Here is a 22,213-nt window from a genome sequence, read left to right as displayed (position 1 = left end):
GGCAATTCTGTTAGAGAAAGAGAGAGAGAGAGAGAGAGAAACAGTGTGCTGGCCAGATTCAATAGAATTTATGAGTTAAATACAAAGTCCCAATTCTGATTCAGTTTCATTCTTCCATTAGACAAACAGGGAAGCTAAATCCCAATAAAAGGTTATTGGCAAAAAAGTCAGTAAAAACTGAGAAACCCAGAATCAGGGCACAAACCCTTTACAGTGCTTTGTGTTCAAACACAGTTACATCAAGTCCATGATTTTCCCACCTTTCCTGTGTTCCCAGGCTCAGCAGTCTCACTGGGAGCAGAGCCTTTCTTGGTGGTGACATGGATGAGAACCATGGTGGGTGCAGACAAAGGGAGTGAGGAATCCCAGGGTCATTACATATGTATTAGTGATTTGTGTAGCCTTTTTGACTTACGAAGTGCCGATTCCTAGCTCTAGATTATTTTCTACTATGTTGCCTGTCTTGCTGATTTGCAGGAGTTCTGTATGTATTTTGGACAAGTCCCCTTGAAGACCTTGTATGTGTTTCAAAGATTTTTAAGGCCTTGAAGTTAAGGTCATCTGAGCACTTTCACCGCAGGGGAAAGAAACCATGGGGAGCAGAGAATTCACCCAAACAGTGAATGCTTCCAACTGTCACCTTCACTGCCCCTCCTCCTCCCAAGGCTCCTCAAAAATGCAGTTGTGACACAGGGACACCTGAAGTACACTCAGTCACGAGTCCTATTTGTCTCTCAGAAATGAGACACTTCACAGCATTCAGAGGAGCTGGAGGGGTTCCATATTAAAAGCAGTAAAAATTAAAACCCTCACTAATTTGATGTCTGGGAGAAATAGAGCTGTAACCATGACCAGGGCCTCCTGCCCCCACATCCCACCTGCCCAAAACCTCTCTCTTCCTGGTAGTCCAGCCTAGACATGACTGGTGACTGGAATTTTTAAGTAAACTTTTGATGAGAAAGTAAAAAAAAAAAAAATGATTTAGTAACCCTTCCCGCCTCACCCTTTTCTCTGCCCCCCAAACACTTGCTCCCCCATCTCCCAGCCTCCACTTACCTTGATGAGTAGATCCTGGCTCAGCATGTTGTCTGTCTTTAGGAGGTTTTAAAAATTTCTGGAGCTTTTTCTGTGGAGATGGAAAAGAAAGGAGCATAAATTTGGGAACAAAGGGGAGGTGTGTACATTCAAATTCTTTTTATTTAAAAACTTCAAAAATACCAAACTGCCTGGGTGAGCATTTTCACTGGATTCCTCTGAGTCTCAAGGGCTCCACAGCACTGGGGAAGGAGCTGTCATGCTGGTCCCCTTGGCTCCAGCCCCATTTCAACTGAGCAGCTGTTTATACAGTTCAGATGTGAGTTGGGCAAGGAGTTCCATTTCCTGTGTAGTACACATTTGAATGTCTCCAGTTGGCAACAGCCCATGCCTGATAGTTAACAAAAGTAAGTGCTGAGTTGAAAATCCTGGCCTAAGGTCCATGGGGGAACTTAGAGATCTGCCCCATCAGGGCAACCCTGCCTCCAGTGTCCCTGGCTTTCTGTCGCCACCTAGGGTCATTGACGGGAATGGCCAGACTGGTGGGAGGTCCCTGGTCCACCCTCGTGCTCCTGTGGAGAGAGTGCTATCCACCTGTAAACCTGTCCCCAAGTCTTCTTGAGATGATATATCAGGGTGCACTCCAGAACAGAGAGGATGGAGTGGGCTGAGGAAAAGTTCCACAAATGAGATGCTCTTGGGGAGAGAAGAAAATAAAGCATGGGGAGGGGGACTTGGAGCCCTGCCTGCTCCACCTTCAGTCCCCTCTGCTGACATCTCCCATCCTGGATCAGACAGAGGCCCAGGGAGCCACAGGAGGGCACACCTGGGACCCCATGAGCAACAGTCACAGGGAGGAGGATTTTACTTCCACCCAAGGAAGGAACCCAGGGAGGAAATGAGCATCCAGCACTGGGCCATGGGTGTCAAGGCCAGTATGCCCCTGACAGGAAGGGCCTATGAACTGTACAATCCTGAGAGATGATCAAGGAGAAGGGGCAGTTCCCTCATCTCCAGAGAGGGAATTCCCTTGCCCCTTTAATGGCTTACCCTGGCCATCCTGACCCAATTCCCCACTACTCTGGCCCTGTCCTGGCCCATCATACTGTGGTCCCTAAGACAGATGGTGATGACACAGTTGACCATACTATAGAAGTGGGTGAGGGTGGCACAGATGGTGGGTGCCAGGTGCTCCTTTTCCTTCTTGTTCCACTAGCTCCAGATGGAGCCCAGGCATCCATAGGGCACCACCTTCCTGAACAGCTCCTGGGGAGGAGGAGAGAGTCACATGGGTACAGGACAGCCCAGCTCGGAGTTCAGAGTCACCCAGAGTCCCAGATGAACTCGCCCTTCCTTCTTTCCCCTCTCCACATAAAATTCTCCAGAAAATATAAAAATCTTAGGAAAGTCAACACACTGAGCAAGAATCTGCTCATGAAAGTAACACGAAGGCCGGGATGTGGGGCAAGTGCTGTGGGTGGAGAAAAGGGTGAGGTAGGAAGAGGTACTGGGCCAGGTATGGCTTTTAAAAAACATTTCTCACTGACAGCTTACTTGAAAAATTCCAGTCATGTCTAGTCTGAACTAACGGAAGAGAGATGTGTGTGTCCATGGACAGGTGGGCTGGGGGCAGGAGGCCCTGGTCATGGGGTGTGGTGGTAGCAGCTGTGGTGTTCAGCAGGGCATGAGCTGTGGCGTTAGCAGGGCTCTGGCTCCCACACTGCTCCATATGCTTATGGAGCTTCCTCCAGGCTCTTGGGTGGATATGGCAGGGCAGGCTTCCTTCCTTCCGCAAACTAGCGCAGCCATTCCTCAGGAACCAGGCCCCTGCTGCTCCTGTCTGCACCGCACCTTCATGGGGAGGGGCTCTCTGCCTACACCAGATGTGGGGATAGCAGAGAAGGTTCACAGGCCAGGGGGGCAGATGGGCTGCCCAGCTTTGTGTCCCTATAGGCATAGGTGGGACAGACATGTGTTTTCTGTGGTTCTCCACTATGCTCTTTGCAGACACTGCTCATCAGTGTCAGAATCACAGTCATAGGATTCTCAGTGCACTATCCAGTTAGCAGGGGCATGAGTTACAGGTGGCTTCTGAGAAGGACCCAGGGGACTCATGAATTCCCAGTGGATGCTTCCTGACCAGACCTCAGAATCTTCCATGTAAATGAGGAAGAAAACTGTCCCACCCAGCACCTTAGGCAGACCCTGCTTTATCAGTCAGACATGGCACCTTGGGTGACTATTTCCTAAATGGATGGAGAAGCAGTTCTGTGTAAACTTTCCTCAGTAAGGTCATGAAGCTGTTGGTGTGTCCTCAAATGCAGCTTGTGGGTCAAAGATTACAGTGGGCCTGGGGCAGATGGGAGCCAGTCAGCCAGGCCTCCCAAGGCACCCGGTACCCCTCCTACCATGGATGGTCCTGGTTGGGGACATGGACAAGATAGAGAGCCCACAGGTGGGACCCTGGTCAGTGGTGGTGCTGGGTGTGGGTTGCAGGCAGCTGGGATGGGGCCCCCAGGTAGAGGGAGGAACCAGCCTTTCCTAGGTGGCCCTGGGCAAGTCACTGCCCTCCTTGGGTCTCTGTTTCCTCATCTGGAAAATATAGGGGTGATGAGCTTGTTGCGCATGCCTCACAGCCTCATGATGACATTCAAGGGAGGACAGGAATGTGAGGGTGCTTGTGCCTGGCTCTTCCTCAGAGGGATGGTGGTGAGAACAATGAAGACAGCTACATGACACTGAGTCCTCAGGAGACCCTGTGAGGTAAGTGTGGTTCCCATGCCACTCTCCAGATGAGGAACTGTCTCAGGGCGGCCAGGCTGCATGCCCAAGGTGACACAGTGAGTGAGTGTTGCAGTTGGGAGTGCATCTAGAATGAGAGCTCATGGAGTGATCATAGCATTGCACCAGCTGACTCAGGCCAGGTATCCAGGGCCCAAAGCCAGGGGGGCTGTGGTGTAACTCGGTGAGGGGAGGATGATCTCACTGACCTTGTCCCTGACCCTAGCAGGTGGCCACCCTGGAGAGGAACCCCCAGGAACCCTAGATGAAGCAGCAAAGGCTGAAGAAGGTGAGTGGGCTTGTGGCTTCAGGGAGTCAGAGGACAGGGTTCTCTCTCCAAGCTGGAGGCCTCCACACCAAGAGAGCAGGGACTTTCCTGCCCTAGCTCTTCCCTCTTGCAGCCGCGGTGCCTGAAATGCCTCCATCAGAGAGATCAGAGCAAGGGCCTGGAAGAATATGGCAGTTTTGAGGCTGGGGGCACAGGTCTCAGGCTGGGGAGGGCCTGTCTGGGATTGAGGACAGATGTGGGGATGAGACAGCAGGTGTGGGGTTCCCAGGTGAAGTGGTGTAGAATTTCAGGTGCCTGGGTGGTGTGGAGGGAAGGTCTGGCATTCCAATGGGAGCAAGGGGGGTGGTCAGAGGTTCCGAGGGTGGGGTTGGGGAGCAGGAAGCTGTCTGTGGTCTGGAGCCAGGCATGCCATGTATTCCAGGGGCTGGGGACTGGTGCTCACCCAGAGACTTACCTGCTGGCAGGCTCCCCACACCCATACCCCAGATGCTTGGCATCCTGCATAGTTCTGGATACTAGAAGTCCAAGATCAAGGTTCCAGCAGGATTGGTTTCCTTAGGGACAATGAGGGAAGGATCTGCTCCAGGCCTCTGTCCCTGGCTTGTAGATGGCATCCTCTCCCATGTCTTCTTGTGATCTTCCCCCTATGTGCTTGTGTCCAAATTTACTCTTATTCTAAGAATACCTCTCATATTGAATTATGGCACACCCTAATGATCTCATTTTAAATTTATTACCTCTGTCAAGACCCTATCTCCTAATATGGTAACATTCTGAGGTACTGGGAGTTAGGAATTCAATATATGAATTTTTGGGAGTGTGCAAGTTAGCTCATAACATCCCCCTATCTCCCCAACCATTCCTTAGAAAATAGTGCCCCTAATAACTGACACATTTATTAATTTAGTTTCTTAAAGTCTCTCTACTTAAACATCAACTCCAAAGGGCCAAATTCTTTATTTTGTTAACTGATGTATCTCCTGTGGCTAGCTCCCTGCCTGGAGACACAAAAATATTCATGAATTAGTGATGCATACTATCAAGCCATTGCAAATTACTCTGTAAAAAAAAAAAAAGCAATGACAGAGAAAGATTTTCAAGGTATAGTGTTAAGTGAAGAAAGCAACTTACAAAAAAACTCATAGGTAGCATAGTTTCATTTTTAAATTAGGTACAAATAATTTATTTTTATTAAAATAAAACAGAGAAAGATGCAACAAAATGCTAATAGTAAGTAGCTCTTGGAATGTGATTATGATTTATTTTTCTCCTGTTTATGTTTCTTTTCTAACTTCTCTACAGTGAATATATGTTACTTCTGTAAGAGGCAAAATGTAATAAAAATTATTAACACTTAGATTTTTTCTCATAGCTTTGACTGTTAAGAAAAAAATATTATTATTTTTTTTCTTTTGAGACAAGGTCTCACTCTGTTGCCTGAGTTAGAGAGCAGTGGCCTCATAATAACTCACTGCAAACTTGAACTCCTAGGCTCAAGCAATCCTCCTGCCTCAGCCTCCCAAGTAGCTGGGACTAAAGGCATGTGCCACCATATCTGGATATTCTTTTCCATACTTTGTAGAGTCAGGGTCTTTCTATGTTGATCAGGCTAGTTTGAACTCCTGGCCTCAAGTGATCCTCCCACCTTGGCCTCATAAAGTGATAACATTACATTTATGATCTGCCATGCCATGCCATATGTTTCTTTTTCAGTGGGGAGTAATGGGAAGCACAGTGAGTAGTCAATCTCTTGAAGCCCGGTGGCTGGAAACATGGCCTATGGAATATATCTAGTCTGGGTTCAAGCTCTCACTTGACACTTTCTAGATTTTTGTTCCCAGGCATGTCTGTCACTCATACTGTCCTAGTATTTCATCTGTAAAATGGTGTAATATTGGTACTCACAGGACATGGGGCTGTCTCCAGTCTCTGGCCCATCCTGGAATTTGATTCTTTTGATCACATTGATTTGGAAATGTCAAGACGCCAAGGTTCAGAGATATATCCCAGGTTCTGTTGCCCCTTTATTCTCTTTCAAAGGCAGGCCAAGCAATATCCAAATACCCCTCACATTGACTGTACACAGGGCCTGGACTAAGGTGAGATAACGAGCCACTTGCCACAGGCACCAAATTTAAGGGTCACCAAAAACACTCAGTAATCATAATTTATATGTTGATGCAATATTTTTATAAATAAAAATGATGTGAAAAATCAAAATAAAAAGTATGAACAAGAATCAACAATTTTAATAAAGACTGGATAAATATTACTTATTTTTCCTTTGCCTCAGGTACCAGTATGGTCAGCAAAGCACGACTTCTAGCCCACTGCCTGAAGGCAGTTGACCATTAGTTATATAAATCCTTACTAAATGCTTTTTAATTATAATTAATTGTCCAAATTATGTTAAGACTCAGAAGCAGCATTGCTCACTCTGTGATTGTTTGGCCTTCAGTCAAGGCCTTGTTAGGATGTCAGTAAGTATGTATTCCTATGACCCTGTTTATTCCTTTCCCCTGTACAGACACCTAATCACAGTTGCTACCCACTCACAGCTCTCTTACCTCATTAAGGACCCTGAGAGAAAGGTTTCTCTGTATTCTCATATAGAAACATAAAATGCCAGCAAAGCATGATTCCTACCGAAAAGAGCACTAAGCAGAGTTGGCAGATGTTGCAGACTTTTCCCCAGACACTTCTGGGGAAAGACACACATACCTTGGCATGCTTTGCTTAAAAAAAAAAAATTAGCAATAGCAAAAAGTCCTTTTATTCAATCTACTTCCTTAGAGAAAGAACAATCCTGACATGGTGGGGTTAGGCAGGTCTTTCATCTCAGTGGAGGGCTTCCCGAGAGATATTCATATTACCATATCCTGGGGGTTCTGTGGGTTTTATAGTTTATGCATGTAAAGCAACTCAAAGTACACATCCACATGGCAGTTGCTAATTAAAAGTAACAATGAAAATCACATTTAAAATCCTATTTTATGTAATGGTTTCATTTTACATAAGACTCTTCATTTGCTGAAATCATAGATTCTAAGTTCCTCTGTCAAAGTGATCCCTAGAAAAATGTGATGTTCTAGGTGTGTGAATTTTGGAAATTTTCCATATTACTTGTTAGGGTGTGAGCTAGTGAATTTGGGTTTTAAGAAAGATTTCTCCAAAGTTTAAGACAGAAAGAGGAAAAAAGTTTATTTTACTTTTTCCAGACAGGAAAAAGGGCCAACAGGAAAGAGGAAGAGGGAGAGTGTGTTGGCATAGAAGACCAGTTACTCAGACTTTTTACTTAGGAGTTGTAAAGAGAGTGAAGATGATTTATTGCTGTAGACAAATTAACAGGGTACTATGAATTGCTGCATCTGCTGCTTCTCTTTACTTAGTGGCAGGCAGATTACAGAAGTGGCCACCTTTCCTTTGGAGACAGATTTATTGCTTGATTGTGATCTTGTCATTGATTCTGCCCTTGAGATATAGTTTAGGGCAGAAACTGAGGCCTGTGCCTAGCACATCTGCTATCCACTCAGGAACTCCTTGAGGCTATAAGAAAACACATTCTAAAAGGCAGTGAGCTGGTAAATGTAAAGAGAAAGATTTATATTTCCTTTCTACCTGCTTGGATCATTTCAGATGTTGTGAAGATGGAACCCCATGGTGTTCCTGTCAGAAAGGAGAGAGGAGAGAGGAGAGAGAGAGAGAGAGAGAGAGAGAAAGAAAGCATGAGTGTGTACAAGTGCTCGTATGATTTTTTATAGCCCTTACTATGGGTTAAATATTTTTTTTCTGTTATTCCACTAACAAGGCCATCCTTTCATTACTCTTCGTAGTTTGATTAATGTGTGTGTCATTTTTTAAAAAAAGTAAGTTGAATATATTATATATGACTATGTATATTAAAAATATAAGTGGACATCAGAAAATAGATTTAACTTGTGGAAAATTTGTTTCTGGAAGCATCTGCAGAAATTTGCATTCTTTCTACTTTCTAAAAAACCCAGAGGCCAAGGGGGAAAAAGGTTCTTTTGATGTCAGATAGTGCATAAGACTTAGATTTGATTACAGTAGTGTTAGCTTAACCCATTATAAGGTGATGATCTGGTTACACTTCATAACAGGAATGAAACTGGTTTTGAGGTTTTGAGTTTTTTTCCTTCGGTTGAAGGAATGCTGCTCACCACACCTTCCCTACCTCCCCATGTTTTTAGATTGATGGGTTCACTAGAGAAGTGAAACACATTGGGTATTATACTGCCATGTTCTGACTAGTCTGGGACCACTATGCTATGAAGGATGTCTGACCAGTTCTAGATATGCTTGGAGGTGATCGGAAGATACTAGCAGTGGGTTGAGAAAAATTTTAGATTTCCTACAGCTCCTGGAAAATTGGAACTGGAAGCAAATAAACCATTATAAAGCAGAGAACAGTAAAGGGCCAGGAAGGCAAAAAAGAAGCTCCTAGTCTCTCTTAAAACTGCAGTTCCTTCCTTTAACTTGACTCACAAAATGCCCTGTTTGGAACTGTCATCACAGTGGACATTTGGGGACAGAACTGACCTGTCCAATGAGCATAATCTTCCCTTGTGATATGGCAAACTGACACCCTTTTCATGTATTTTTCAGAGCATCATTTCAAATAAATTAGCACTCTCATCTCAACTGACTCACTCTGCAGCAACAAATCCACACACTGAGAAGAGAGAAGGCTGGAGAATATTTAAATAGTGGAAAGGGACAGTTAGAAGAGGAATTAGGCAGTTTATTAAAATACAAGTACCAGCACCATCAAATGCTCAATTTACTGAAAAAACTAGGTTATGCTTTTTTGAAGTTGGGAATGAGAGAAAGCAAGTTGCTCCTCAGCAAATCAGTTACAACAGTAATTTTAAACACTTTTGTTAACAGATGCCTTTGAGCATATGATGATAACTATAGACTCTCTGCCCAGAAAAAAACATGTACGTCTAACTGACATGCAAAGCCTATTGTATTAAAATAACTGGTATAATAACAAAATGGAATTCAGTTAATAACAACACACACACAATAAACCATATAATTCTGATCTCTTGGCCACCGTAAAATCTTTCTTTCATCTGACATAAAGTTTCATTCTATAGAATGAAGTTTAATTTTCTCTCCACTTTTTTAGTCCTCTTAGCTTAAGAAAAGATCATTAGAAACTCCTTGTATGTTTTCTATATGTGTTTGTAAATGGCTATGAAATTTTATTGTGATTATTCTTGCTTAAAGCTAAAACTTCCCTGATATTTTCTTACAGATTGTGGCACAGAGTTCTAGTTGTCATACTTGTGCATTAGTCACCTTGGCTATGTGACTCTGTTTTTTGAGCCTCCCTTACAGCTAGGTATGGCCATGTACCTTAGCTTTAAGCTGATGATTTGTAAGCCCTGTGCTATGTGGACCTTCTGAGAAATCTTCCTCCTTCATCCCTTCCTCCCCCCTGCTGAGGAGATACATAGGTTCTGATCAGTAGAGTTCCTAAGCCCATAAAGCTGGTGATGTTGGGCAACACTGTCTGTTGACTCTCTTACTAGAACATAAATTTCATGAGAACAGGAACCTTGTAGATCTTGGTCAAAACAACATTCCCAGCACTTAAAAAGTGTGTCACATGTGGTATGGGTTCAGGTATTGAATGGTTACTGGATGAATGAACGAGTTTACTCCAGACCCATATAAACAAGATCACAGCTTCTTTGAAAGAATCAAACTCTTGCTTAGGTCAGGCACAGAGGCTTGTGCCTGTAACTGTAACACACTGGGAGTGGACATGGAAGGATTGCTTAAGGCCAGGAGTTTGAGAACAGGCTGGAAAACATAGTGAGACCCTTTATCTACCAAAAAAATAGAAAAATTAGCCAGGTATGGTGGCCCATACCTGTAGTCCCAGCATTTTGGGAGGCTGAGGCAAAAGGTTTGCTTGAGTGCAGGAGTTTGACACTGCAATGAGCTATGATAATGCCACTGCACGCTAGCCTGGGCAAGAGAGTGAGACCCTCTCTCAAAAAAGAAAAGAAAACACTTGCTTAATACAAATCACATTACTCTAGTTTCTTCCTCTTTGCTCTCCCAGACTTGCCACTGTCTTAGGATAGGTGCTTATTTTCTTAATGCTCTCCAATATTCCATTCCAACAATATGTTTTTAAATCTATTTTTATAAAAATGCTTCCCAATATCTTCCTGCTTAGTCAGTTTAAAACTCTTCAATTTTCCAGGTCATGTAATATCTATTTTTGTGTGTGTTTGTTGTTAAATGCAGACACTATTTTGTAACTTAAAATAGGCATCATCTCAAGTCTACAAGAACTATCCAAAATGGTATCTAATGACATTCCTAGGACTTCAGACATTATTGTTATTATTATCACAGAATGCAGTCACTAAATCCTAAGCATTTACTAACACTAGATATTAATTACTGAGACTGAACTTTGTTGAATCTTTTCCCATTCCACTGTGGTCTCCCACATTTCAACATATTACTGACTTTTGTTTTTAAACTTTACTTAAATATTTCAAATAGAATAGAATAAGAATAAATGCTAATCATTCCTGCTTCCCTGACTTTTTCATTCTGTTGTATTTAAAAGTTAACACTCCTTCTGGCTCTTTTTGTGGTCTCATATGTGTGTATAAGCTTTGTAAATATTCACTTTTTGCAATTACATATAATTTTCATATTTTTTTTACTCTTTTCCTGATGTTTTTGCTACTTCTTTTAACTATTTGGGGTAAAATTAGTCCCATCTTCCACTTTTATGATATATCTATTTATACTTGAGCTCCTTAATTTTTGTTGAAATTTCTTTTCCATTGACCCACCTTTGAGGAAAGATATTATCTGTTTGGGTTCTTTTTTAGGTGTATTGAGGTCTTGTGAAGTGTAGACTTCTCTATTTATCAACCTCTTTTTCCCAGAGTAGTTTTCCAAGTAGAAATCTATTAAAATAGAGAAACATAAAGGTCAGTGAGAGAGCTCTTCCTAAACCCCTCCTCTACCAGGAATGTCTTTATAGTCACATGGGTTTTTCTCCCTCCTTACTCTTGTATTTGTCCAAAGATAATGTATCCCTACTTTGGATTGCATCCACTTCTACCTTCTTGGGGACCTTGTGCCATTAATTCTTTTTTCTCCTCTAGCTTTAAGATTTTATTTTACCCTTGGCTCTTATCCTTTCACATAAACCATGCTCAATTTTTTATCTTGAAAAGAAACTTGCTTAATCATACATTTCCCTTCAACTAATACTGCATCTGTTTTCTCAGTCAAATGTTTGGGAAAAGAAACCCTCAGTTTCTGTCTTCACTTTCTTACCTCTAATTCACTTCTTTCCCCATTGCCTGCCATCCAGCTCACTCACACACATCCCCAGTCACTGAATTGCCATAGACAATAGTATCTGTAACCTTCCTCTCCTCCTGGTGACATGTGACTGTGTTCTTTAGGGTATTACATATTGAGTGCCTATTGAGCAAGCACTGTGCTAGGTGCTGCCATTACAGGAATGAGAAGAGCAGATGTCATCCCCATTGTGATGGGACTCACTTGATCAGGTTTCACTGCTCAGTTTTGCAGGCTTCACTTAATGCCTCTTAACTTTGCCTATTCTCCAAGTCTCTTTCCTTTCCAACCCCCATTATTATACACAACTTCTCATGGTAATCGCTTCTATACCCATGGCTTCAATCACTTTCTATATGCTCTGATGACAACACAATTTTAAATTGCTTTTTATTTAACAACATTATTTTATACAAAATACCTCATTTGATAAAACAATAGATATGAATTTATTCTGTGAAAGTAATCACTTAAAAATATGACAATCAACTGGGTGTGGCTCATGCCTGTAACCCTAACAATTTGGGTGCCTTAGATGGGAACATTGCTTGAGGCCAGGAGTTCAAAACCAGCCTGAGAAACATAACAAGATCTTGTCTCTAAACACACACACACAAAATAGCAGGATATAGTGGCACATACCTGTAGTCTACGCTACTCAGGAGGTTGGGGCAGGTGGGTCACTTAAGTCCAGAAATTTGAGGTTACAGTAAGCTATTGTGATGCCACTGCACTCTAGCCTAGACAATGAAATGAGACTCTATGTCACAAAAACTGTCAGATGCTTAACATATAAATTTAAGGAAATTTTCCCAATTACTCATAATGTTTGATTTATTATGTAATTTTTGAAAACATAAGTTGGGATGTCACAAAATGGATTTAGCCTACAGAGGTTTCAACAAGAGAATGCCATTTTAATGAGCCTTTTAGAGTCAAAAACTATCTCCTTCCACAAACCTATTCCTCTTCCTGCATTTTCTGTCTAGGAGAAAGGCACTGCCATCTACCCAGTCCCCAAAACTAAAGCCGTAGCTGCCGCTGTTTCCACCTACTCCTACTTTTCTTCCACACCAATCTTCCTACAGTATCTCCTAAATGACCACAAATCCTTTCCCTCCACTTCAGTCACTGATGCCGCCTTTAGTTTAAATCCTCACTCCTCTCCTAGATGAACATAAAGTCTGTTGTCCTGTTGCTTCTTTCAATCCCTCCTTACTGTGCAAGTGACCTCACTACAAACACATGTGCTAGTGCCTCTTCAACCTTACAGGGTTCAATACCTCTCATTTTCAAGGACAAAATTAAAACTACCCCAGCATCTAATTGGGGGTCAGAAATATCTAGGTTTGCATCCCAGATTCAAGCACTGTTCAGCAGTGTGACCTCAGATGACAGAACTCTCTAAGCCTTTGTTTTCTCATCTGCCTGAACTCACTGATGGTTGCGACTGTTTCATACCCACAGTGCCTGGCACATAGAAGGGGCTTAATGCATCCAGTTAAATGAAGGGAAAGCATTTTAAAGTTCACATCAAAAAGTTCTTCTCCTTTTTAAAAAGTATACTTGACTTTTTCCTTTAGTTTCTAATAATCAGGATCAGGCGCTTGTAGGAATCCAGATTGTCTGGGGTCAAATCCTTGTCTCACCACCAGAGCAGTCATGTGACCTTGGGGAAGGTACTGCCTTCTGCATGTCAATTCCTTCTGTATTAACAAAACCTAACACGTCATTGTTTGGGGGGTTAAATGAGTATACCACAGCTGGAATAGTATAGGGCACATAGTGCCTGCCAAATGTTAACTATTCATCTTCATGGAATCAGAACTGTTGTACCCCACAGTGTGATTTACAATTTTGTATGAGGGAATTGTGTTTTATGTGTTGTTGTTAGTAAAAGAAGGAAAATCTGGAAACTGCTGCCTTGGAAGAAAGAAAGAATCAAAGGTGAGAAAAGGAAGTTGGTGAGTCCCAGCTATTCAGAGCTGGGAGGGATGAATCTGATCCCTATTTTATGGACAGTGAAGTGGAGGGTGATGTATCCTCAGGTCTCACTCAAGACACACAGTAGCAATCTTTATTGAGAGTAGGACCAGTTCCCTGGGGGTTGTTATGGTCATGTGACAGGTGAAAACTAATACTTCTGAGAATACAAGAGAACATTTAGTTACAAGAACAAATTTGGGTATAAATTTGGTGAGCAAATGAAAGCTCTTGGACTCTGAAAAACTGAGTTGTTAATGGAACCAGCTCTTTACTGACAGGGGCTTTCTATAGGGCCCATTGATGAGGATGGCTTTGAGGAACAAATGCCCACTGTGCTTCCCACGGGACTGGAAAGTTCCCAGTAGCCAGGAATGAAAACTGGAGTCCGGTGCTCACCATGGGAGGGGTGGGGCAGGGAAGGGCAGGACATTGTGAGTCATGTGCGTGGGCTCTGAGGTAGGCATGTTGGGGGGTGGGACTCTGCGTGTGATTGGTTCCTTGTAACCAAGTAACCACAGGACACATTCTGGTTGGCAAGAGCCTGCCAGGGCAATTGGCCTTCAGTCAGGAGGTGGTGACAGAAGAGGAGGAGGTCGGACTGAGCACTCTTCTAGCAGTGGCTGTGCCATTCAGTATTTTTTGGATATTTACCACTTTTAAATAAGCCCAGCTTGTCACTGCCCTAGCACACAAGTCAGCTCGGGGAAGGCAGCCACTGCCCTGGTTTGGGGGTGCGGCAGAGGCTGGAACCCTGCCCAGAGCAGGGCTGCAGGGTCAGCAGGCTGCCGAGAGAGAGAGGAGGAGTCGGGGTCAAGCAAAGGTACAGGCAAAAGGCAACAAGGGGAAACAGCAGAGGCAGCCCCTGGGGAACATGCTGAGCTGTTGTGTGTCCCCCAATACCAGCCCCACATTGGGCTGGCGTATCCATGCAATTGAGATGGACTATGAGTCTGAGATCTCCCTGGCGGCAGCCAGGGACATGATGGCAGTGGCTTGTGCACCTGCTGCCACGGAGCCTGCTGAACTGGATTCTGGAGGTGGTGAGGGCCCCCACCTGCAGCACATCAGCGACAAAGGGATGCCCAAAGGTAGGGAGGTGGCACACCTCAGACACATCTGTGGCCTCTGCCTCCCCCAGTGTTCCCTGGGAGGCATCCACTACCTCAGGCTCCTTCCTACCTGGAGCTGCTTTTCCAGGGGTGGGTACCAGGGATGAAGGCTGGCTCTGCCTCATGTCCCCACCCCTTAACTTTTCCCCACCTTGTCTGGCCAGTTTCCTTCCTTCCTCCTGACCCAAATTACCAGTTGCTGCTCCTTCTTTCCATTCCCCCAACCCCACATGGGAGCCTGCAGCCCACACCTCCTTTGGTCTGTAGCTCTCTTCATCATCCCATAGGAACTTATAAATCTTTTTGGTATATTCTTGCCCATTTCTCAATGAACATTCAACTACCCCCATTTATGGAGTATTCATCCCATTCTCTATCCTTCCCCATCCAAAGTGAAGGAGCCAGGGAAGGGCCTTATTTTTCCTTCCTCCCAGTCATTAAGGTAGCTGATACCCGGGATAGTTCACACCCAAATATTTGAGGATTTCTTATTTAAATTCAAAATAGAAGTTGCCATAGGAGACTCTATATGGTATTCTTAATACAGGTTTTCTGTTGCCTTCATGAAAGCTTTCTTTTTCCCTTCCAACTATAATTCAAACACAAAGAAAGAAATTTGGGGGCTGCTTAAAATAACTGAAAAGTGTGAAATGTTATTGCCAGAGCTGCAGAATTTTTTTTATATGAAGTAGTTTACCCATGGATTTGTGATTTCTTTAAAATTCTAACTTTGACACAGATATATCTTCAGTGACTTAAGACTTCATTTTCCTGCTCTAAAGGAGGGGTGGTGTAAAGGTTTGGGAGTTAAAATGCCAGACCCTGCCTGTAAAAGACTGTTTCCATGGCTCCCCTCCTCTGGCCCCCAGTCGAATTCTGTTCAAAGATAAGAATGTTGAGGTAAAAGTTCTTAAGACTATAAACCACTGGGAGGAGGGAGATGGGAGGAGGAAAAGGAAGAAATATTTGAGTTTGTTTTTTTACTTTTTTTTAAATTTCAGCATATTATGGGGTACAAAAGTTAAGGTTATGTATATTGCCCATGTCACCCCCACTCCCTCCCCCGAGTCAGAGCTTCAAGCATGTCCATTCCCCAGACAGTGCACATCACACTCATTATATAGGTATACACCCATCCCCTCCCCACCCCCACATCTGCCCGACACCCAATTAGTGTTATTCTCAAATGTGCACTTTAGTTTTTACTTCTAGAATTTTGAAAAGAGATGAATCTAGGTAAAAATAATTTAGGATGACAAGGTGGTTTGTGAATAAAAACTAAGTGCTTTGAAATAGAAAACATTGTATCACAAAGATGTTTACATGTGGCTGGCTTATTTTTTCATTTAAATGCCAGTGGCTTCATTGCTATAGAGGAAAAGCCTTAGAGCTCTTCTATTGAAACTTTGGTTAGACTCTTAATTCACTTAAAAGTTAGAATAATTAGGCCTCATGACATGAGGGATGTGCCTTTGCAATTGGGAAGTGCTGTACTCACTTTTCTGAATATTCAAAAACTGCAAAAGAATGAACAAATATATTATGTGAATTAATTGATTGTACCTTTATACACAAAGCATGTAAGTACTTATGAAAATTTTTGCTCTGCTTGGTGGTTTAAAATAAGCCTGTGAGTGGTTTTACAAAACAGTTAGTAGATGGGTAGCATAGGATGAGAGTCCAAAATGGTCTCTTTACATCATTCTTTAGGATGTACAACACATTTTCATGTACATCTTCTTTGGCCCTTCCAAATACAAATAAAGCCTGTGTATATTCTCTCTATATTTCTGATGAAGAAACAAGGACTTAAAGATCTGAAATGACTGTGTAAGACAGCTACTGAACCACACAAAAGTTCTAAGTCCTGAGACTGGCATGGAGGTGGCAGATATGCCAAATTTGGTTCTTAAAAAATTTTAAAAGCTGAGGAATGCATCATATTAATATTTTACCCAGCTATTTTAAAAAAAAATTTTTAGAGATAGATTTTGCTATCTTGCTCCACCTGGCCATGAACTCCTAGCCTCAAGCAATCCTCCCTCTACAGCCTCGAAAAGTGATGGGATTACAGGTATGAACCACCATGCCTGGCTTGCATTGTTAGAAAGTACTTAAGTGTATAGCAAAGGACTTGTAAAATAAACTGGTACATCCACACAAAGGAGTTCTATGAGCTATAAAAATAATAATATCTCTCTTTACTGCTATGGAGTCATCACTAGGATGTTATATGAAAAAGCAAGAGGGAGAACATACATTAACTTACATGAAAGAAAGCAGGGGAAATATGTGTTTGTTTATTTAAAAAAAAAAAACACTGAAAGGAATTTTTTTGTGTGTTTGTGTGACTGTTTTTCTCTCAACTTTAGTAGATGGCCAAAGTGAATATTTGTCCAAGATATTGTTTTGGTATGGGTTTTCCAATGAATGTCAAATATTTACTTTTTGCTTTTGAGTTAGTGAAACCTTTGTTTTTTAGTTTATTGTGCATTATATAGTATATATATTGCTCTTGCATTTCATTCACTCCTCACAATGTTTTGATTTAGGTAGTGGAGAAATTATACCTGTTTTATATATGAGAAGACAGGCTTTGAGAAGTATAAATTGAGTTTCCAAGATTTTAAATAAGACTTGGTAGATCAAGAATGTAATTTCCAGACACATTGAAGATAGGAACAAAATTAATAGAATCACTTATATGGGCCTCTTTGGATATTACATTTTTTCTCACCTTTTTTTAGTGTACTAAAGTAATTAAGCTTTAGGGTTAAAACAGTAACATTAGATAATAAATGAAACAGAGGTACCAGTAACACAGAAATGTTCTTAAAAGTCTAAGAAATGGAGTTAAGTGCTCTTAAGGAATATATGAAGGAAGAAAAGCATACTACAGTATATGAATTGTCACAGCTCAGTCACAGTCACTAAAATAAATTGAGGATTAAAAAAGTTAAGGCAATACTTAGAGTTGATGCAGAGACAGATAAAAATTGAGAGACTTAAAATATTTGTGTTATGGGCCATAAAACTAATACAATGTGCAGTATAGGGATGACAGAGCAGGTCAGTAAATGCCATGAGCCTTTACATGAATGGGTGCCCAGCAGTTGGCCCAGAAACTGCTTCTATTTCATTGGGATATACTGCAATCAATGTTGAACTCAATCTCTTTCTCTGAAATGTACTGGTTCTTTGATTAATTTCTTGGTCACTGCCCTCTCCCTTTAATGTTTTGCAAGGAAACTTATTTCTTGATAGTTTACAGTTGTATAATTTTAACACTGTTAGCCTTTAATAATGCATTTCATTTATTCTAACTTACATATATTTTTACATTTTAACATCTGTGCAATTGAGATGGATCTTATAACTAGTAGAATCTTAGAGGAAAAGCAGTATTCAACATTAGTGAGGTGTCTTATGGACTTTTTCCTCTGAGGGATGTTTACCTTAATTAATTAGTTTATTGTTTCCTCTCATGATAACTTTTATTATCCCATATGATGGTAAAGTTTGTCTCATGGAAATTCAATAATCTGTTTTGTAGTCTCACTTAAATAGGAGATTATCCCACTTTGGTGACCTGCAGGCATAGGTAGGATCAAAATTTTTTAGAAGCTGTTCTATGACCTGCTCCAGAAGATAATTTTGATGAATCCCCAAATTAACCATGCTGTGGGAAGAAAAACATGAGAGTTTAGCTTTGGATATTGAGGGCAAAATTAAAAACCTCACTTTCTGTTATGACAATGTTCCTGTAGATTAGAAAATTAAACTTTTTATGCATCCCTCTTAAATCTGCCATGAAGAATATCCCAGATACATCACAGATAAATAAATGAGTTCATTTATTGAATGGAGTTAAAAAATTAGCCTTTGATTATCTAAAGAATGCTTGCCAAAAACCATCCTGTTTATTTTAGTATATTTGATATATTGAGCTGGTGTCTGACAGTAATTGGCCACAGCATCACTTGCTACTTGAGACTGATCCTGAAATGTGCTAGTCATATCAGCATAGAGGAGGGTGAGAGTGTTCCTATTTGATAAGTACAAGGAGGAGGTCATGTATATGATTCATCTACTAGTTGCATCAGATTATTCAGGTACAAGTTAAAAAAAAAAAAAAAGAAGTTGCATAGCCTAGTTTTAGTCTACATGTATGGAAAGATTCAACCATGGTGCATTTCCCAGTAGAATTTTTATATTGTTGCCACCATATTTCTTCATATTTATTACTACACACTTCTTTCAAGACTGCTAAAAGTGATTAAAATTAACGTGTACCTATTTTTTAGACAGAATCTCACTCTATCTTCCAGGCTGGAGTGCAGTGTTGTAATCATAGCTCACTGCAGCCTTGAACTTATGGGCTCAGATGATCCTCTTGTATCAGCCTCCAAAAGTGCTGGATTACAGGCATGAGCCCGTATGCCTGTAATCACAATGTGTAGCTGTTTTTAAAAGCATCTTTTTCATTCTTCTAAATTATCACGTCTTTTTCCTCTACAGATTGAAGTTTGGAATCAAATCCAGCTGGCCATCCAAGGGCAGGAGCAATTTTTCTGAGCAAATCTAAAATGGATGGTAAGACAATATTTTTTTCCTCCAAGAAAAGACTAAAAACTGTTTCTGTTTTATGGAATGCCTTATAGAAAGTATTTAGAAGAACTCATAATTACTTTAAAATTTTCAACTTTTCATTTGTTCACCTGTCATTTTGACATTTGATACACTTGCCTCTAGTTGTCACTGTTTCACTGAGAACATCTAGACTTTCTGTTTATACAATTTGCCACCTCTTTATGAACACAATAGGCCCCATGATTTAGAAGTGGTCATAGATTTATCCCCATCTCTCCATATTTCTTTACCCTTCTTGCCCTGCTCCAAAGAACACACTTTAAAGATGAACGATCAGATTTAGCCTGCAGTTCGGTTTTTATTTGAGCAAATGAAAAAAAAATCAGTTGTTTACATGTGGGGATTGAAACTATGATTTTGGCCCCTTTTAATATAGTGATCTAACCAGATGATCCTGTCACATCCACATCTGTCCTGTTCAGAAATGTAAGCTATTCGAAACCTTTTCACCCTAATGTAATATAAACATGCGCTGAGGTATTTCCCAGAGGTTGGCCTCAGCAAGTGAAACTACTGCCAATTTTCCAATCCTGCTTGTTTTAGGATGAGAATCAGAACCCTAGGATTGTTCTGCACTCCTGCTTATTTACCTTAATGTTATGTTAAATCTTAGTTTATTTGCTAAAAGGCCATCTACAACCAGGTTTTTCAGTTGATCTCAACAGCAAGAATACAAGAAGTGAGGGTTGTATTACATAAGAATATTAGAAGTCTGCCTCTCCGAGGGGTCATATGAGCTGCAGCGGCTCTAAAGCAGAGGGAACTGGCTCCGGCCTCCTCCGCTTTGGCCCCAGGCCCGGCTCCCACAGCGCCGCCCATTGGTACCGCCCCACCGCAGAGAACAAGACCAGCCCCGCAGGGCCAGCAGGGAGACCCGGGGCTGGAGCCACGGCTGGGGGCACGGGGCCCTTGGCTGCGCGGGCGGGACCAGCCCAGCGGGGCAGCTCAGGTTTGGGCGGGTGGCCTGCGGTTTACCTACTGCGGAGCGCGGTGGCGGAGATGGGAAGCCTGCAGTGTCCAGCCCGCCTCTGCTGGACTTCTTAATGCAGCGGGAGGATTACTCGCCCAGAGTCCCTGATGCAGTGACTGGTTACTACCTGAACCCTGCTGGCGTTGAGGCCTCAGACCCACACATAATTCGGCTCATCTCCCTAGCTGCCCAGAAATTCATCCCAGATATTGCCAACAATGCCCTACAGCACTGCAAAATGAAGGGCACAGCCTCCGGCAGCTCCCGGAGCAAGAGCAAGGACCGCAAGTCCACCCTAACTGCAGAGGACCTGGCCCTGCCCTCAGCGAGTATGGCATCGATGCGAAGAAGCCCCACTACTTCACCTGAGCCACCTGACCTAAATGTGCTTGTCTATCCCATGTCCCCACACCAGCCTCTTTTCATAATAAACTGGATTGTGACCAAAAAAAAAAAAAAAAAAAAAAAGGAATGCAGCACAATAAAAAATAGGGGTTTCTTTTTTTCCCCTATCCTACAGAAATGAAGAAATTGGGTGTCAGCCTATAATGCATTTCCATAGTTTGTGCGTACTTTGCCTGTCTTGAACCAATCATTTCTGGTTAGGATTGCTGTATTTCTCCGTTTCTTGCAGAGCCATGAGCTTCTCTCATGTAGAGTGTGTGGAAACAGAAGAAAACTATCCCATCTCCCTGTCTCTTCAGTGGTGAGAAATGTGTGCCTAACATGCCATCCAGCCTCAGAGGAGGAGGCAGTGTGGGAAACAAAGTGCAGCCAAAGTCCTTCTTGGAGCATTTCCTCTTCTGACCTTTGTTACAACAAAATTATTTTGTGTTCTGTAGGTACCATGTTCAATGCAGTTAGCACACTCATTTTAAAATTTCAATGTCAGCTAGGTTACTTTCCAGTTATGTAAAGATCAATTTATTTTTCAGTGACATATTAGATCACCAATAAGGATGCTTCCAGGGATTCAGATGCATCTATGGATTGGTGCCTGAACAGAAACTGGTTCTTAAGAGCTGTCCTCTGGTAGATACTGGTAATTAAAGTAAGCTGTGTGTCAATGTAGAATTAGAAGATACTGCTGGGTAGAGGTTCAAATACGCAACAGGTTTACTTTTTGATTAGCTAAATTTCTCATCTGGCCTAATTTGTTTTGCTCTTTTCTACATGGGGATTCTTTCATTTGTATGTAATAGATTTTCATTTATTTCTTTTTTATTTTAAGACAGGATCTTCCTCTGTGTGACCCAGGCTAGAGTGTAGTGGTGTCATCATAGCTCATTGCAACCTCAAATTCCTGGGCTTGAGCAATCCTCCTGCATCAGCCTTCCAAGTAGCTGGGACTACAGGCATACCTGGCTAATTTTTCTGATTTTTTGTAGGGATGGGGACTCCCTGTTGCTCAGGCTGGTCCCAAAATCCTGGCCTCAAGTCATTCTGCTGCCTCGGCCTCCTTAGCAAAGTGCTAGGAGTACAGGTGTGAGCCACTGCACCTGGCCTGCATATAATAGAATATCTGTTAAATCAAAAAGTAAAACTAACATTTTAGATTTTACTTTATGACATTCATCTTGTGAGGTGATTTAAATTATAAAGTTTGAAGAAAATTATTTTTAAAAGAATGGAATTTTATCTGATTTTGTATATTGGTAATTCATCAGATAATGAGCAGCTACTTTTATTCTATGACATTTGTATCAGAATTAATCAATTTAGTTATTATTTTGAGGGCAAGAAAAGAGGAAGGGCAACCATTTAAAGCATGTAAGTAAACAGTTGAAAAATTAATACATTAATAGTTTGAATTAAAAGTATGTCTGTCATGATTCCTTAAAAATATAAAGAGGACCACATACTGTTAGCGTGGGACACTTTTTTGTAGATTTTCTAAATCTCTTCTATTTTCCTAAGTAACAAATTTATGTGGAAAAGCCTTTGACTGAGTGGTGCCAATTTTTAAAGGGTTTCTAACATTTCAGCTAAATTTCAATAACTTGGTTGTGGTATAAAGATCTG

The 22,213-nt window shown here is 41.8% G+C and overlaps 1 pseudogene; it reads left to right on the top strand.

Moving 5' to 3' along the window:
• Positions 1-19,953: 19,953 nt before the first annotated feature.
• LOC138378009 (transcription initiation factor TFIID subunit 10 pseudogene) lies at positions 19,954-20,560 on the top strand (annotated as a pseudogene).
• Positions 20,561-22,213: the final 1,653 nt, after the last annotated feature.

This window comes from Eulemur rufifrons, chromosome 30 (assembly GCF_041146395.1).
Source record: "Eulemur rufifrons isolate Redbay chromosome 30, OSU_ERuf_1, whole genome shotgun sequence".
Lineage (NCBI taxonomy): Eukaryota > Metazoa > Chordata > Mammalia > Primates > Lemuridae > Eulemur > Eulemur rufifrons.
The sequence above is the reverse complement of the archived record's forward strand: the minus strand, read 5'-3'. Positions and strand labels throughout refer to the sequence as shown.